The 19,965-nt window shown below is 42.8% G+C and overlaps 1 protein-coding gene across 1 annotated transcript in view; it reads left to right on the top strand.

Moving 5' to 3' along the window:
- The window catches only part of MGAT4B (alpha-1,3-mannosyl-glycoprotein 4-beta-N-acetylglucosaminyltransferase B), an 820,251-nt gene that overhangs the window by 478,855 nt on the left and 321,431 nt on the right, over window positions 1-19,965 (top strand). The gene's annotated exons all lie outside the window — the stretch shown is intronic.

Genomic DNA, 19,965 nt, shown 5'->3' with positions numbered 1-19,965 from the left:
GCCTGGGGCTTCACATGTGGTGGTTAAATCTTTGTGCTCTTTGAGACTGAAAGAGACACTCTATTGTGAATAAAGCACATTATATTTTTTTTACATAATTGTTTTTGTTGGGATCTTCAAAATTAAAAAAAAAAAAAATCCAAAATGTAACAATATGGAATGGCATGGATTAAAACATAAGAGTCATGAAGATACAAAAACAAGTATTTTAAGAGCTTACTTACTTGCAGTGTTTCTTTTCCATAATTGATTCTTTATTGACTTGTAATAAGCCTCGAAACTTACCAAGAAATTAACACTTCTTAAAGTGTCAATTTCCTCCTTTAACATCATAACCCTCTCCTTTTCTGGGAGCGTCCAATTGCTTTCTATGCTAGCCCAGCAACTCCCCCCCCCCCCCACTTAACTATATATAGCAGCTGGAGGAATACTAAAGAGTGTAACCCAAGTGACAGTTTTGAGTCCATTGGGGCTGCTGACATCACATCACAAGATAGTGGAGACCAGCAGCATTCACGTGGCTTTTGTATGTATACACAAGGTGCTTTTATAGATAAAACACGTCTGATAACTGCACATATAGTCTTATGGGAAGAATGTTGTTGAAATAAATGATTGGTGATGTAGTGGAGGGACAAGGTCATCCAATGCCTAGGACATACATGCCAAACTGCGCTCCTCCATTCCCCTGATGAAATGTGAGCTCAGGGGATCCTACTCCAGGCAGTCACCTGCTTGGTTTAAAATCACTGTGCAGCTCTGGATCTGCCAATCAGGTCAGAAACCACATGGTGAAGAGTAATTTTTACACTGTATATGCACAATAAATGTGAGCACAATCACTTATTGGTACAATGTGGTTTACTTTAGAATGTATTACACTATATGGTTTTGTTTTTCTTCTTTTTATATATTATTTCTGGAGGGGAAGAAAACAGTGTGAAAGGAAGAAAACGTAGACACCTGAATTGCGATAAAAATGTGTTTGACCATCACATGCATTAACGCTTTCACTGCCAGGTCCGTATGGATGTAGAGAAGTGCCTGCAGGTGGCCAGGTCAGTACGGCATACGGACCTCTTTTCTCCCTCTCCTTTAAGCATATGGTCACTTGAATGACCATAAGCTTATATCAGAATTGTTCAGCAGACTCTGCTGAAGAATTCTATAACTCTGATCAGCAGATTACAACCTGCTGATCAGAGTTATTAACCCCTAATGTGACCGACTCCCCCCCCCCCCCCACGCCGCCGCCTCCCTGTCCCCTGCCAAATTCGAATCCTATATAAAATTTTTGAAACAGAGTTGCCAGACCACAGCCAAGAAACCTTAGGGATTTTGAGAAGATCTGTAAAGAATAGTGGACGAAAATCCCTCCTGAGATGTGTGCAAACCCAGTCACTAACTACAAGAAACGTCTTACCTCTGTGGTTGCCAACAAGGAGGGTTTCTCCACCAAGTACTAAGTCATGTTTAGCTTGGGGATCAAATACTTTACTCACTGAACTGCAACTCGATTTATAACATTTGTATCATCTTTTTTCTGGATTTTTGATGATATTCTGTCTCTATCATTTAAAATACACCTATGATAAAATTTGTAGACCCTTTTGTTTCTTTGTAAGTGGACAAATTACAAAATCTGCAGGGGATACAGTAAATATTTTTCCCACTGTATAAGCTCATGGTTACGTAAGTGACCATAAACTTCTATCAGAATCCTCTTACTCCGCTGATTGTTTTTTTTTCACCACCCCCAGCAAACCCAATCCCCTGCAGCTACCCACCGATCCTCAGCTGCTGGGCAGCATTCCCTCCTTCCCCTCCCACTATCTGCACCTGATAACCGGCACTCAGCTCCAACAAGCTGACAGGCTGGAGAGCGGAGGGGGGGGGAGAAGTGGTGGTTGGGGCTGGGGGGCCTATTGAACATGTGTTTATCATTGCCCTCCCTGTACTACAATGGACACAGGCAGCAATCACTACAGATCACTTCTGTGTCCACTGATAACTGAGTATAGTAAACCGTGTTTACTATGCATCAGTTAATGAATGAGGAGTCTCTCTACAGACTGAAAAAAATATAAAACAAAAACATAGTAAGGCCCCTTTCACATTTCCGTCAAGCAGATGTGCCTAATCAGCAGGGGATCTGTGCGCTGATCCCCACTGGGCAGGTGGATGACCTGTCCGTATGATCCCTGCTGATGTGTGAGTGGACATGGACATAGCTCGCTGTCCTCTTTGAGCTGGTCAGATTGAAATGGACCTTCTGTCCATTTCCATCTGATTCACATCTGATCCAATCTGCTAGATGGATGGGGAGATCCCCATCTGTCTGTTTTTAGAGGATCAGATAAGATGCAGGCAGGTGTAAACAGATACATGTCCATTTACATCAGCCTCTCCATAGAGAACAATGGGTGGTCCGATTGGATCCACTTGAAAAATGGACAGATGGACCCGATCAGTCTGTTCATGTGAAAGGGGCCGTGCTTACCTGTACAGGGATGCATAGGTGTTCCATGCATCCCTGTGCATGCAGTCCCATTGATGTCCCATGGAATGTAGGATGTAGCAACTGTTCAAACACATACCTTCCAACATTTTGAGATGGGAATGAGGGACACCTACTTCGATTTTCAACATTTCGCAAAAAAGATGCAATTTATAATGTACACATATTTGTTATTTATTAACTCATTACAGGTTTGCTTTTATATTTAGTAGAAATGTTGTAAAATGTGTTGTGTTTGTATCTACTAATAATGATTTTATTGTAAAATACATCTACATCTGCCAATCCAAGCAGACGTTGTATTCATTAAAATAATACACCGCTCACCATACTTCCCTGGGCAAATCCATTCACTGATCTCCTACTACTATACATCCTGCTGTTTGCCTTTGAGGTCACAGGCACCCAAGAGGGACAGGTAAATCTGGGACATATGACAGGGGGTTTATTAAATGCATTTTGGTGGACAATTCCCATAGAATGTAACCCAAAAGTGGTATAGGTGTGGTTAGTGAAAAATTCTACTTTCCAGAGTTGTGGCATTCAATAGATCTCTGTTTGTGTTATTATTGTTTGATTTACTTTATGACATATCACAGCATGGCGGATGAGTAGTTGGCATTCTTGCTTTGTGTTTTTTAATGGTTCTAATGTTTTTTTTAAATGGTGTTGCCTCAGAAGGGGGGTAGTCTGATACCGCGAGTATTGCCCAAAACCTATGTTTTCACTTGAAAAATAGGGGGTAGTCTTATACCCCCAGTCGCCTTATACGCCGGCAAATACGGTACTTAAAGTTAATAGTCTGACGACAGGATCGCTTTCATGTTGGACAGTATTTTTCACTTCACTGACTATTGCATGTGTACCAGAATGCAGTTAAAGCTGAACTTTAACATTCTGCTAGCTTAGATTTTTCAAATCCTCTTTCCAGGCTCTATAAAAACACTGATAAAATTGACATTAGGATGGCCTACTTTTCTTGTGATCCTCAATTTTCACCCTCCTGTGACGTCATCATGCCTAAGATAAAAATCACTTTCCAATGCTTCGGGAGGAGAGAACCCTGCCCTTCTGCACGTTACATCCATGATGGTATAAAGAATGAGAAATGCAGGAAGTGGTGGGTAGGGCTATGCTACAGGCAAAGATGAGTATTGAGCTGAGAGCGGACCTGGGTTTAATCTGCGGGCATGGCTGGGTTCTGACGTTTATCAGTGGGTGGTTCAGACTGGCAGTCTAAGTCTCCTGGGACTGCCCACTACAGTGAGCAGAGACATAATAATGTCATAGCTCATTCACACATAACTACAGCAGAGAAGTGGCTAGACCGGGGTACTGAGCTTAAAGAGAACTAATGTGATTTTCTTGTTTGCTGTTTTGGTATTCGTTTAAGCAGTAACAGGTTCAGGTAACATTTCTGCCTGAAGTTTAGCTTTAATAAGTGTGCCAGAAATCAGTAGATCCCATTAAGATTGCTATTTGGGAAGCAAAGGCAGTACTGAGTGGTCATGCAGCCATTGTGACTTACAAGATATAGATGGGTTGCTCTCATAGGAAGAAAGAGTTTCTTGTATGTCTCTATATAAGTGTGCATCCAGAAAACATAGTGTATACGGTAATATGGCAGCTTCTGTTGATATCAACATTTTTTGTTTCAATGGAACGTGAAAGTTTAAACTTTGTAGCTTATAGTTTGTAGTTGTAACATTTGCCAACTCATGAGCATGGAAATAATGTTGTATAATGACAAAGTGAATAAAGGAAAAAAAACCTATAAGGAATAACCAGATTAACACAAGCCTTTAATGTGTACCCCTGCGCCCAGGACATAGTACACATTCCAATAGCATAAATACAATGAGAATGTGTAACCCCCCCATGCCTCAAAGTGTATTCTTAGACAAAACCTTTTTTTTTCTTTTGATAGAGTGGGAAAGGGTTAGACCCCCTGTCAAGTTTTTATTGCTGTCTGAGGGCCCATTGGATTTTCTCTACTCTATTAACTGCACTGGTTACCATTGTCACCAAAACAGAGTTTTTTTAAAGTTGTACCCAAAACATGAGGGAAATCTAATGTGGACACTTTGTGGACCCTTGCCTGTGTGGCCTGTTACCATGTAGAGATACCCTGCTTTCTGCATGGAAATACTGACCATCTGAGATTGTCAGCAGCTAAACACTTGTCTTGTAAATCTTGAAAAAATACACAATTTGGGGTAGAATCTTGCATTGTTGGCCCCAGAGATTTTAATGGGAGTGCCTGAAAAATATGCTTTGACATACCCTGTTTCCCCGAAAATAAGACCTAGCGTGATGGTCGGTGATGGCTGCAATATAAGCCCTACCCCCCAAATAAGCCCTAGCTAAAGCCCTTGTAAGTCTTATTTTCAGGTAGGGATTATTTTTGGGGAAACAGGGTAAGTTTTGCAGGCGCTTAAAAAAAAAGTATCTAAAAATGTCCAGGCAAGCTTATGCTTTGTGAATGAGATTTAGATTAACTGCCAGCATCTCTTATCAGTTTCATGTATGCCAGCAAAATAGCATTTTGAAAAATTAAACAGTTTCAAAAAATGGCATGCCGGGAATGCTAACTGCACATTGGCTGTGCTCTCAACCAAACTGTCAAACCACCCAATGGCTGGTGTCATAACGGATCACATGTGCAGCACTGTGGCAGCTGAAGATTAAACAGAGGCAAAGATGGCAGCTTCCGTGGATGAAAACAATAGGGGAGTTTACTTCCACTTTAAGGCTGGATTCACACCTATGCATTTTTAGTGCTTTTTGCATTTTGCAGATTTGCACTACAGAACGTGTTCCATGGGAAACCATTTGAAATGGACTGTAGTGCAAACCTGCAAAATGCAAAAAGCACCAAAAATGCATAGGTGTGAATCCAGCCTAAGGGAGGTAAAGAATGCAAGTGGAGCATGTGACACTCCCAGAGATATGCATGGAAGAGAAGGTTTCATTCAAGTTGGGTGCCAATGGTACCCAGTATAAATGCATTTAATAAAATACTTGTAATTAACCACTTGCTTACTGGGCACTTAAACCCCCCTCCTGCCCAGACCAATTTTCAGCTTTCAGCGCTGATGCAGTTTGAATGACAATTGCGCGGCTATACTACACTGTACACAAATGAAATTTTTATAATTTTTTTCTCACAAATAGAGCTTTCTTTTGGTGGTATTTAATTACAGCTGGGAGTTTTATTTTTTGCTAAACGAGCAAAAAAAGATGCAAAAATAAATAAAAAATCATGTTTAATAGTTTGTTATAAAATTTTGCAAAACAGGTCTTTTTTTTCTTCATTGAAATGCGCTGATGAGGCGGCGCTGGTGGGCACTGATAGGCCCAAAAAGGTGGCACTAATAGGCACAGATAAGGTGGCACTGATGGGCACAGATAAGGCAGTACTGATGGGCACAGATAAGGCGGCACTGATGGGCAAAGATGGGCACAGATAAGATGGCACGGATGGGTGGCACGGATGAGTGGCACGGATGGGTGGCATGGATGGGCACTGATGGGTACCACTGATAGATGGGACTGATGGGCTCTGATAGGTGGCACTGATAGGTGGCACTGCTGGGCACTGATGGGCGGCACTGCTGGGCACTGGTAGATGACACTGATGGGCACGGATATGTGGCACTGAGGTGCAGCACTGTTTTTGCGGCAGATTGTGGGCACTGATGGGTGGCACTGTGGGCACTGATGGGGGGCACTTTTTTATTATGTAGGTGGCACTGGCAGGGGGCAGGTGGGCACTGATAAGCTGGCCGTGATCGGGACTTATGTCCCGATCACGGCTGCCGGTGATCGGCTTTTTTTTTTCTCCTCGCGCTGTCAGCGCAAGGAGGAAAAATAGCCGATTACCGGCTCTGTTGTGTCACATGATCAGCTGTCATTGGCTGACAGCTGATCACATGGCAAGGGGTCAGGGTCGACCCCTTGCTCCGATCCGTGATCAGGCGAGTCTCATAGACTCGCTGATCACAGGGTGCACAGGCCGCTCGTGCACGGGACGACGTCAATAGACGTAGTCCCGGCAAAGCAGGTCCATGCTGCAGCTGTCATTCGGCTATAGCGCGGATCTCTAGAGGTTAAACTATTTATATGACCATGCCTAATTAAAGGTAATATATAATCGTTTTTTAATGTTATTGTGCATATACATGTTAAAGGAATCCAGTTAATTCAAATATAATTATGTGTATTATTAGGTGTGTTAATGTTTTACAAAACTGTTACTTTGTAGTTTGTAACATGGGTGGTAGTCATATTTGCTCTTTACATATGCAGTCGTTGCTTCCTTTAAAGCGGAGTTCCACCCAAAAGTGGAAGCTCTGCTGATATGCTTCCCCCCCCCTCCGGTGCCACATTTGGCACCTTTGCTTTTGAGAGGTACCCATCCCCACTTCCAGGAGACTACGCAGTGGTGCCATCCCTCAGAATTGCGGCCCCCCTCCTCCTTCCTCCACCACCAGGCCAGTTAGAAAGCGCAGCACACTTCGCACATGTGCATTAGGAAACTGGCTGTGAAGCCAAAAGGCTTCACTGCTGGTTTCCCTTACCACTAATGGTGGTGGCAGCACCTGAGAGCGGATCCGAAAATCGACTGGGGTGCCGACATCACAAGCTCTTCAGTACAGGTAAGTGTCCTTTATATTAACCACTTAAGCCCCCGGACCATTTTGCAGACCAAAGACCAGAGCACTTTTTGCGATTCGGCACTGCGCCGCTTTAACTGACAATTGCGCAGTTGTGCGACGTGTCTCCCAAACAAAATTGACGTCCTTTTTTTTTTACCACAAATAGAGCTTTCTTTTGGTGGCATTTGATCACCTCTGCGGTTTTTATTTTTTGCACTATAAACTAAAAAAGAGCAACGATTTTGAAAAACACGCATTACCGTATATACTCGAGTATAAGCCGAGATTTTCAGCCTCTTTTTTGAGGCTGAAAGTGCCCCCCTCGGCTTATACTCGAGTCATCGCTGTCTGCCCGCTCGATCAGCGTGTCGAGCAGACAGACAGCGGCCATTCTATCATTCAAAAGCCGCGCCTCCGGCTCCGCCTTCGCCTGTGATAGGCGGAACACTGAATTTCCCAGCAGCCTGTGTTCCGCCTATCACGGACATCGTATCATCCTCGTACTACGGACGAGGATGATACGATGTCCGTGATAGGCGGAACACAGGCTGCTGGGAAATTCAGTGTTCCGCCTATCACAGGCGAAGGCGAAGGCTTTTGAATTTTACAATGGCCGCCGAGGCGCCGACGAAGAGGGCACGGGACGGAGGCAAGGCAAGGCACGGCACGGGACGGGACGGAGGCAAGGCAAGGCACGACACGGGACGGAGGCAAGGCACGGCGGCACGGCGGCAAGGCACGGCACGGGACGGAGGCAAGGAGGCAAGGCACGGGACGGAGGCTCGGGACAAAGGCTCGGGACACAGGTAGGCTGGACACACACACACACACACACACACACACACACACACACACACACACACACACACACACGGATGGATGGATGGATGGATGGAGACACACACACACAGGGATGGATGGATGGAGACACACACACACAGGGATGGATGGATGGATGGATGGATGGAGACACACACACACAGGGATGGATGGATGGATGGACACACACACACACAGGGATGGATGGACGGACACACAGGGATGGACGGACACACAGGGATGGACGGACACACAGGGATGGACGGACACACACACAGGGATGGACAGGCATGTCTCACCCTCGGCTTATACACGAGTCAATAAGTTTGCCAGTTTTTTTTGGGGGTAAATTGGGGGCCTCGGCTTATATTCGGGTCGGCCTATACTCGAGTATATACGGTATTTACATTTTGCTATAATAAATATCCCCCAAAAATATATGAAAAAAAAATGTTTTTCCTCACTTTAGGCTGATATGTATTCTTCTACATATTTTTGGTAAAAAAAATAGCAATAAGCAATTGATTAATTTACGCAAAAGTTATAGAGTTTACAAAATAAGGAATAGTTTTATGGCATTTTTATTAATATTTTTTTTTTTACTAGTAATGGCGGCGATCAGTGATTTTTATCGTGACTGCGACATTATGGAGAACACATCGGACATTTTTTACACATTTTTGGGACCATTGTCAATTATACAGCAATCATTGCTATACAAATGCACTGATTCCTGTGTAAATGAAACTGGCAGTGAAGGGGTTAACCACTAGGTGGCAGTGTAGGAGTTAAGTGAGCCCTGGGTAGTGTTTCTAACTGTGGGGGGGGGGGGGGGGCGTGACTGTGTATGACACGTGCAGACTGATCTCTGCTCCGATCACAGGGAGAGATCAGTGACACTATCACTAGGCAGAACGGGGAGATGCTTGTTTACATTAGCATCTCCCCATTCTTCCTCCCCGTGAGACTATCGCGGGTATCCCCGTGAAGATCGAATCCGATCGGACTCACGGAGGTCCCGACAGGCATGCGTGCTGCTGGCGGCGCACACGCGCAGCAAATTTAAAGGGACGTACCTGTATGCCCATTTGCCTGTCTGTGCCATTCTGCCAACGTACATCGGCGTGCGCCGATCGGCATGTGGTTAAAAGTCAGCAGCTACAATTGTAATTTTTTATTCTCCAGGCTGGAGCACCGCTATAAGGAAAGGGTATTGCCTCCTACCAGATAACCATTAATCTACTTGAAATGAGGGCACTATTAAGAAGATTAGATTCCTGATAAGGAGAAATCAGATGTTGAGTAATATTCAGTGAAGCCCAAAGTTTTCATATTTTTAAAACCACATCATTAGAATGGTGGAAAGTTTCTTACATTGTGTAGGTCACCCTTGTTTTAACCACTTGCTTACTGGGCACTTAAACCCCCCCTCCTGCCCAGACCAATTTTCAGCTTTCAGCGCAGATGCACTTTGAATGACAATTGTTCGGCCATACAACACTGTACCCAATTTATCATTTTTTTCCCACAAATAGAGCTTTCTTTTGGTGGTATTTAATTACAGCTGGGAGTTTTATTTTTTGCTAAACAAACAAAAAAAGATGCAAAATAAAAATAAATAAAATATCATGTTTAATAGTTTGTTATAGAATTTTGCAAACAGGTCACTTTTCTCCTTAATTGAAATGCACTGATAGGCTGCACTGTTGGGCACTGATAGGCACAGTTAAGGTGGCACTAATAGGCACAGATAAGGTGGCAAAGATGGGCACAGATAAGATGGCACGGATGGGTGGCATGGATGAGTGGCATGGATGGGCACTGATGGGTACCACTGATAGATGGGACTGATGGGCACTGATAGGTGGCACTACTGGGCACTGATGGGCGGCACTGCTGGGCACTGATGGGCACTGGTAGATGACACTGATGGGCACTGAGGTGCAGCACTGTTTTTTTGTGGCAGATTGTGGGCACTGATAGATGGCACTGATAGGTGGCACTGTGGGCACTGATGGGTGGCACTGTGGGCACTAATGGGTGAAACTGATGAGTTTCACTTTTTCCCCTACTTAGGTGGCACTGGCAGGGGGCAGGTGGGCACTAATGATCAGGCCGTGATCGGGACTGAAGTCCCTCTCACGGCCGCCGGTGATCAGCTTTTTTTTTTCAGCTGATCACGTGGTAAGGGGTCGGGATCGACACCTTGCTCCGATCCGTGATCAGGCGAGTCTCATAGACTCGCTGATCACAGAGCGCGCCGCGTGTGCCCCTCAGGGGGCGCGCAGGCCGCTCGTGCACAGGACGACGTCAATAGACTTCGTCCCGGCAAAGCAGGTCCGCACTGTAGCCGTCATTCGGCTATAGCGCGGATCTCTAGGGGTTAATCAAACTCCTGCTTAAAGCTTATTATCTTTAACCACTGTAGATGAGCTGTAGCATGTGCAGGATAATGCGTAAAACAGAGATGAGACCACGGTTTTCTTTTTGTTTATAATTCCCAAGAACTCAAATATGATATCTAAGACCATTGTACGTGATGCTCCATTTTGAGCATCTACTTTTTCCAGACTTTTTTTTTGTATTTACATGTATTTTCGTGAATATGCATTCGCGCACACATGCAAAAACATAGTCTCGTGTTTGTATTGCACAATATGTAAATGGACATTTGTGTGTAATCGCACGTATTTGTGTGTGTGAGTTGTAAATTACTGACCAAAAATGCTGATTTTTCTATTTTTTTTTTTTTTACTGAAGGATAGAATGCATGGCACTTGTTTATGCGCCTGTGTGCATAGGCAAATTACAACTAATGAACTGTATTTTAGCTATTCAAGCTGCAGTGTGCAAGAGGCGTTATATCCTTAACATTTTATCAATTTCCTTTATACTGCTGCATGAGCAGTAAGACCTGCTGATACTTGTAGCTGCACATAAGCTGAAAAGCACAATCACACTGTTCAGAGGCATGTCTGCCATTAAATTAAAATCAGGCTGGGAGAGTGTTGGTCCTTCACTCTTAGCCGCTTGGATGCATACCCATGTCCTGGTAGGGAACATAGTTGGAGAAGGTGACCTTATGGGGGTTAATTACCAAAACTGGGGAGTGCAAAATCAGGTGCAGCTCTGCATGGAATCCAATTAACTTCCAGGTTTTATTGCCAAAGCTTAATTGAACAAGCTGAATTTAGAAGCAGATTTGTTACCATGCACGGCTACACCAGATTCTGAGTGCACCAGTTTTAAAACATTTCCCCCTATGAGTCCACTGCTTTTTCATTGGCAGGCAGTTGACCAGTCTATGTTGCTTAAAGGAAATTTATGGTCACAGCATACACTTTCGTTTTATAACATCAGCTTTGTAATAACAATACAAACAATAGTAATTTTTGACAATCCAATAAAAGCTTACTTGAAAAATCTCCTTTCATGTTGTGAGTGCGGCCTGTCTGCTGATCATGTTCAACAAACTATTGGATACCCTGTATGCTTTGTAGCTTCTCCTCTGCTGATTACTTTCAATTTCTAAGGACTACATATCCCAAGGTACCTTTCTGCATGAAGCAGTGTATCTTGTACTGACTCCACATCCTGAAACTCCTCCTCGCGGCACCTATGTAGTTCAGAAGACAGGCTCTGTGAATTTTGTGACACAGCAGTGTCTAACAGGGCATAGTGAATGTGTCACAGTTCTATTCTGACCTTTATCAATCCAAACAATATTCCCTGGACTCCCTGCATGATTTATTGCAAGGTGTGGAATTACCTTGCTTGTGGGATTCTCATAGACCATTATTAGATTCCCCATTAACTCTAGTGGAATAACAATTGGTGGTCAGTTCATTTTTGAACTTCAAGGCCTTGGGGGACGATGGCCTTCCTACAGAAGTGTACAAGCCGTATGGAGAAGCTATCCTCCATAACTTACTCAAAGTATTTAAAGAGGCTAGAAAGCGACAGTGTCTCCCCAGGTCCATGTCTAAAGCTAACATTGTCTTTTTGTTAAAACCAGCAAAGGACCCAGGCTCCTATGGGCCTATTTCCCTTCTACAATGTGATATAAAAAAATACTTGCTAAGGTATTGGCTATGTGATTAAATAAAGTTATTGCTACTATCATCCACTCTGATCAACATGGGTTTATCCCCCAAGAATTCCCTGCCATTAACCTGCGTAAGTTATTTTTCAATCTTCAGTCCCAAGCAGACAACCTGGGTGATAGGGACTTACTGTTATTGAATGTCCACAAGCCTTTTAACAGCATTGAATGGCAATATTTATGGGCGAGTATGGAAAAATGTGACTTTGGGACAACTTTTCTCTCCTGGGTACAGTTACTATACAGCTCCCCTCAGGTGGCCATTAGAAAGGCGGGGAGAATTCCACCCACTTTCTCCCTAAGTAGAGTTACTCTACAGGGATGCCCACTGTCCCCTCTCCTTTTCGCCATTGAGCCTTTGTCGGCTTTAATCCACTCCTAATCCATCCATTTGTGGCTTTAAATATGGGGAAACACAAGATAAACTCATGCTAGATGTGGACCTCTTTGGGAAGCCATGACTGTCATCACTAATTTTAGTTTATTCTCCAGCCTCACTATAAATTGGTCTAAATTCTCTATTATGCTCCTCGACAACAATTCTAGTAATGCTGGGTCAGTCTTACATAGTATTCATGTCTCCTCTAACTTTAATTACCTGGTCATATACAGTATGTCAGCCCTAGACCGCTTGACTATGTATACCTGAATCTGTCCCCCCTACTTACCTGTATCCCAGAAAAGGCTAAAATATGGTCTAGACTTAAACTCTTCGGTAGTGGGTAAAATCAATCTTATAAAAATGAGTTTTCATTCATGCCACCGCTTCTCTTTATACTACAAAGTTCCCTGATGGCATTATTAGCTCCATCTTTTGAACATTCATATTGCATTCTAAACCACCCAGAATTAAAGTGAAGCAACTTCAAAGTCCAAAAGATAGAGCTGGCCTGGCTCTGCCTAACTCCTGGTTATATTCTCTTGCTGTACAGTTACAGCACATCGTTCGTGCCATGCTCCAGGAAGGTGCTCCTGTAGATCCCACTACTCATATATTGTATCATGCGACGGGGGTGACTAATGTCGACATGGGGTTGCAGGCTTTAACCTTCAGTAAGTAAAGTAAGCTTTTTCCTACATATGCCCTTATGCAAAAGGTATGGATAAGGCAAGGCAGATGAAGGAGGTTATTGGTTTTATTAGATTCAGCCCGATTTGGGGTAATGAGAATTTCTCTGAATTGAAGTCTTTACAGTATGGAGTCAAATGGAGTCTGTATAGCATCACACACCTGTCTCACATTTTTTGATACGGTAAACTATCTACTACTACTATCTATTACTGCAACATATTATTAGGGCACAGCCTGGCAATGATACCTGGGTACAGTCACCTACCCCTATATTCAGTTATATTTCTGAGGTTGATGACTACAAGTGTTTTTTATCCAGATGTTGTTATACAGTAGGTGGCGCTGACATTGTGTTTCCAGCGCGACAGTATCGCGCTGGTTCCCGGCGACAGGCTTCTCTAACCAGCGCGATCCCGTTGCGCTGGCTGCAATAGGAAAATGTCATTTTCCTATAGCAGCCAGTGCGAGGCGACAATGTCGCTTCACTTATGAAGCCTACATGCCTTCTCGGGGGCATACCAGGCCCTTAGGTCTGGCAGGGATTTTAAGGGGAATCCCCTTCGCCGAAAAAAACGGCGTGGCGTCCCCCCCAAAATCCATACCAGACCCCTATCCGAGCACGCAGCCCGGCCGGTCAGGAAAGGGGGTGGGGACGAGCGAGCGCCCCCCTCCTGAGCCGTACCAGGCCGCGTGCCCTCAACATGGGGGGTGCCTTGGGGAAGGGGGGCCGCGCGGCCCCCCCCCACCCCAAAGCACCTTGTCCCCATGTTGATGAAGACAAGGGCCTCTTCCCAACAACCCTGGCCGTTGGTTGTCGGGGGTCTGCGGGCGGGGGGCTTATCGGAATCCGGACCCCCACCCTATGTGAATGAGTATGGGGTACAATGTACCCCTACCCATTCACCTGTGAAAAAAAGTACGATTCCAAAAATACATCTTTCATCATTGAGGGCGCCCGGGCAAATTTAATATGGTTTGGTCTCCCTGGTTGGACACACCAGGGCTCTCCCAGTTGGTAATAATCTTGCATAGAATTCTATAACATGTCCTCTACCTTGTGAAGTTTGGTGTAATATTCATGCGTTGAATCTACATTAACAAATTGGGATGTTTTGTTGAAAGAACAGTTTGGATACGAAGTGATGCCCTGACAATGTTGGAATATGGAACTGTGTTATGGTTATGACTGATGTAATTTCTTTGGATTTTGTAACTGTCTTTTTGTTCCTTTTTTATGTTCTCAAAAAAACTTTGCAATTAAAAAAAAAATGTGTCACAGAATTTAAGGTAGAAAATGTGTGGGTATCTTCACAGTAGGTTTACAAACTTCAGGATCATTCAGATAAGTAGGAGTAGGCTAAAAATAATTGAAATACAATGTGAAAATGAATATAATGAATTTATATTTTGCTCATAGATGCGCTTTACCTGCATTGGACAAACGTAATTACTCTATGTGGCAGGGTTGTGCATATCTCAATACGTGCTGGACAAAATAAATCCTTTGTCTAGTAAGACGGCTTCAAAAAGAGACACATTGTGTAATACAATCACTACACTCTTAATTATACACCACAATATTATACTTGCATTATAAAGTAAAATTATGAGCTCAAATTCCAATATGCTCCCACAGATGCTTCAAAACGGCTCAAACTGGCAATACTTCTCCCTCTCCCATTTTTGGCCATAGGGGAGCCAGTGCTGATACAACTCCCACAAAAGGCAATAGAGTTGCGCCATCTTCACTGGGCTACATACTTCAGTATCTTACAGATAAAATACACTACACATGAAGAAAACACAATTGTTAGTATAAAGTGACATACAAAAACAATTTTATCAAAAAACTTTTATTTTTATTTATTTGATTTAATTATTACATTTTTTAGTGTTCAATAATGTAAGACTTGAGCTTTACCTATATTTACAATGTTCCAATCTTGTATTTTCTGATACACCAGAGTATTTTATATTCAAATTTTTCACTTATATACATAGATGTCAAACACGTTAGTAGCCTGTAGCTTAATGAAAGGACATTCTCTAACATTTCCATTTGCATGTTATGCCTAGTTTTATAAAGTAATGTGATTGAGCAGTTCAGCTCAGAGGGCTGATTACTATTTTCTTCGCAACAATAGGAGATTGAAGCAGTTCTAGGCACAATAAATGGGGGATGCAAAAGTACTGAACGTGAATAAAATCTTCAGAAAAAAAAAGATATTTACATTTTTAGACCTTTCAGGCTGTGAATCCCATCTGAAGATTAACTGGGAACATTATAGTTATTTCTCATGTTCAATTTATGGCGCTTTTTAGAGAATTGCTTCCAGCGTAATATCAGAGCCCACCCACTACCAGGCTCACCACTTAACATAGGGACCAATGTTTACCTGTCACATAGTCTAAGGGAAAGTATATTCTTGGAATCTGGAAACGGTTAATTGTTTTTTTTTTTAATATACGGTATTTTCTTTGGAATTGTATGTAGTCTTTACAATCAAAGGAAATTTGTGCTGCTTTTTTCCTGGAAATGCTAACTGCCTAGCAGTCAAGGCTGTCCTCTAATATCAGTACTTTTTGTGAACACTAGTCAAAACTAGCATACAACAAATAAACTCTTAACTCCTCATGAACACCCTTGTTCAATTTCTGTGGCTCAATATACTGAAGCTATCAGGATCAACATGATGACCATTGATCTAGCACTTTTTTTTAGGAGTGGCAATGAGTAGCAGCTTCTATATCATAGGTTTCTTTTAAAGGAACATGGAGAAAGATTATTTTTTTTTGTTTTAGATCTGCATGTGACATACTCCTTGAAATTTTCGACATTTTGTCATTTTGCAACCAAAAATGTAAATGTATTTTATTCTGAATTTATGTGATAGACCAACACAAATGTTTTTTTATTTTTTTTATGAATCTATATCTCCAAAGTGTGGTGTGAATTTGTATTCAGCCCCCCTGAGTCAATATTTTGTAGAACCACCTTTTGCTCCAATTACAGCTACAAGTCTTTTGGGGTATGTCTCTACCAGCTTTGCACAGCTAGAGAGTGACATTTTTGCCCTTTCTTCTTTGCAAAATAGCTCAAGCTCTGTCAGATTGGATGGAGGGCATCTGTGAACAGCAATTTTCAAGTCTTGCCATAGATTCTCCATTGGATTAAGATCTAGACTTTGACTTGGCGATTCTAACACATGAATATGCTTTCATCTAAACCATTCCATTGTAGCTCTGGCTGTATGTGTAGGGTCATTCTCCTGCTGGAAGGTGAACCTCCACCCCACTCTCAAGTCTTTTGCAGATCTAATAGGTTTTTTCTAAGCATGCCCTGTATTTGGATCCATCCATCTTCCCATCAACTCTGAACAGCTTGATGATGCTGCCACCACCATGTTTCACGATGGGAATGGTGTGTTAAGGGGGGATGTGCAGTATTAGTTTTCTGCCGCACATAACAGTTTGTTTTAAGGCCAAAAAGTTCAGTTATGGTCTCATCTAACCAGAGTACCTTCTTCCACATATTCTTCCCCATATTTGCTGTGTCCCCTAAAAGGCTTCTCGCAAACTGAAAACAGGACTTATTATGGCATTCTTTCAACAATAGCTTTCTTCTTGCCACTCTTCCAATAAAGGCCAGATTTGTGGAGTGTACGACTTATAGTTGTCCTGTGGACAGATTCTCCCACCTGAGCTGTGGATCTCTGCAGCTCCTCCAGAGTTACAATGGGCCTCTTGGCTGCTTCTCTGATTAATGCTCTCCTTGCCCGGCCTGTCAGTTTAGGTGGACAGCCATGTCTTGGTAGGTTTGCAGTTGTGCCATACTCTTTCCATTTTCAGATGATGGATTGAACAGTGCTCCGTGAGATGTTCAAAGCTTGGGATTTTTTTTTATAACCTAACCCTGTTTTATACCTCTTCATGATGCCGCTTGTTCACTAAGGTCCTCTAACAAACCTCAGAGGGCTTCACAGAACAATGGTATTTATACTGAGATTAAATTAAAAACAGGTGGACTCTATTTACTAATCAGGTAACTTCTGAAGGCAATTGGTTCCACTAGATTTTAGTTAGGGGTGTCAGAGTAAAGGGGGCTGAATACAAATGCACGCCACACTTTTCAGATATTTATTTGTAAAAAATGTAGAAAACCATTTATCATTTTCCTTCCAGTTCACAATTATGTACCAATTTGTGTTGTTCTATCACACAAAATCCCAATAAAACACATTTATGTTTTTGGTTGTAACATAACAAAATGTGGAAAATTTCAAGGGCTATGAATACTTTTTCAAGGCACTGTAACTTAGGTCTGTGTAAAGTTGTCAATATGTGTTAATGCTTAAACACATTTCTCTGTCTAGCTAGTGTGTGTGCATATATACTGTATGTGTGTGTGTGTATATATATATATATATATAGATAATTTTACAAGGGGGTGGCTATATTTGCTTATTACATATGCAGGCTTTGCTATCAGACAGTATGCCTGAAGACAATGTCTGCAACCAGAGATGACATGACTGAGACTTTAGGCCTCCTATGCATACATTTTTTTATTTTATTTTTGTTAAATTACTGTTTTACATAATTTCATTTGATTAAACTATATATATTTTAAAAATAGACATTCAATGCAAAGTACATCCATGATCTCATAGTGCATTATGGCCTATTTGTACACAGCAAGCAGGGAGAGGCGAAAGCTGGTCACTCCGATCATTCAGCTGTGTTTGTATACTGAACATCAAGAAAATCTATCATAAATACAAAATAAACTGCTGCAAGTATCAAGCGCAGGCAGCTAGAAGGTGTGTGCACCAGGGACGTGCAGTCAGGGGAGAGAGGGGAGACCATGAACATTAAAAAAAAAAAAAACAAGCTTCAAGGGTGGTCAAAATTTAAGGGTATGTAGCCTAAGTCCCCACCTATTATTATTATTATTATTATTATTATTATTATAATACAAGATTTATATAGCGCCGACAGTTTACGCAGCGCTTTACAACATTGGGGCAGATAGTACAATTACAATACAATTCAATACAGGGGGGAATCGGAGTGCCCTGCTCGTTAGAGCTTACAATCTAGGAGGGAAGGTCAAGTCATACAAAAGGTTAAAGGCTGTGGGGCATGAGCTAATGGAGTAAATAGTGCAGTTGTTAGATGGAGGCAGGATAGGCTTCTCTGAAGAGGAAAGTTTTCAGGGATCGCCTAAAAGTAGATAAATTTGGAAACATGTCTGACAGATTGGGGTAGGGAATTCCAGAGGATGGACAAGGCTCGAGAGAAGTCCTGGAGGAGGATATGGGAGGAGGTGATGAGGGAGCTAGAGAGCAGGAGGTCTTGGGAGAAACGAAGAGGGCGAAAAGGTATTCTGAGACTAAGCTAGTGATGTAGCTGGAGGCAGAGTTGTGGATGGCTTTGTAAGTTATTGTTAGTATTTTGAATTTAATTCATTGAGCAAGTGGCAGCCAATGGAGGGATTGGCAGAGAGGGGTAGCAGACAGTGAGCGGTTTGTAAGGTGGATGAGTCTGGCAGCAGCATTCATGATGGACGGAAGTGGGATAGTCTATTTAAAGGTAAGCCAATGAGGAGGGAGTTGCAGTAAGTAGTCAAGTTGAGAGATAACCAGGGAGTGAATCAGGAGCTTTGTGGTTTCATTGGTTAGAAAGGGACGTAGTTTAGAGATTTTTGTGGAGGTTGAGGCAGCAAGCTTTGGAAAGGGATTGGATGTGGGGCCGAAAGGAAAGTTCAGAGTCCAGGATAACACCTAGCACGCTGACACGGGGGGAGGGTTGTATGGTTGTACCATTGCTCTTGACAGATAAATCAGGGGAAGAGGCACGTGGGGGAGGAAATATTATGAGCTCGGTTTTGGATCTGTTGAGTTTGAGGAAGTGATGTGACATCCATATAGATATGTCTGTTATTAAGTTAGTGATGCATGAGGAGACTGATGGAGCGAGTTGAGGGGTGGAGAGATATATTTGTGTGTCGTCAGCATAGGAATTATATTGAAAGCCATGAGAGGCTATCAGCTGACCCAGGGAAGAGGTGTAGATTGAAAATAATAGGTCCAAGAACAGAACCCTTGGGGGACCCCCATAGAGAAGGGAAGAGAAGTGGAGAAAGTAGAATTGTAAGTGACACTGAAGGTGCGTTGGGATAGGTAGGATGAGAGCCACTGAAGAAAACAGTCACGGAGACCGAGGGAGTAAAGTTTTTTGAGGAGGAGGGGGTGGTCAACCATATCAAAGGCAGCTGAAAGGTCCAGAAGTAGGAGTACAGAATAGTGTCCGTGGGATTTTGCAGTTAGTAGGTAATTTGTGAGTTTTAAAAGAGCAGTTTCTGTGGAGTGTTGAGGGAAAAATCCAGAAGAAGGTTATTCTTAATGAGGGGGTCACTCGGTTGTAAACCAGGCGTTCAAGGAATTTAGAGGAAAAGGGGAGCAAGGAGATAGGGCATCGGTTGTTTAAAATTGTTAGGGTCCAAGGACAGCTTTTTGAGTATGGGAGGGGCCAATGCATGTTTTAGAGCATATGGGGAGATGCCAGAGGTGAGGGAAAGTTTGAAGATGTGGGTTAGAGAGTGTAGGATAGAGTCAGAGGTGACCGCAGTATTTGAGAGGGAATAGGGTCCAGGGGACAGGTGGTTAGGTGGGCGTTAGAAAGGAGTTTAGCAACTTCATCTGTAGTAGCAGATTTGAATAAGGGGAGTGTCAATTGTACCTGTTGACATGAGGTCTTACCTGGGGGAGATACCTGTACAGTGGAGATTTCATCA

This window comes from Lithobates pipiens, unplaced genomic scaffold (assembly GCF_037356315.1).
Source record: "Lithobates pipiens isolate NorthernLeopardFrog02 unplaced genomic scaffold, aLitPip1_a1.2 Scaffold_8, whole genome shotgun sequence".
Classification (NCBI taxonomy): Eukaryota; Metazoa; Chordata; class Amphibia; order Anura; family Ranidae; genus Lithobates; species Lithobates pipiens.
The sequence above is the reverse complement of the archived record's forward strand: the minus strand, read 5'-3'. Positions and strand labels throughout refer to the sequence as shown.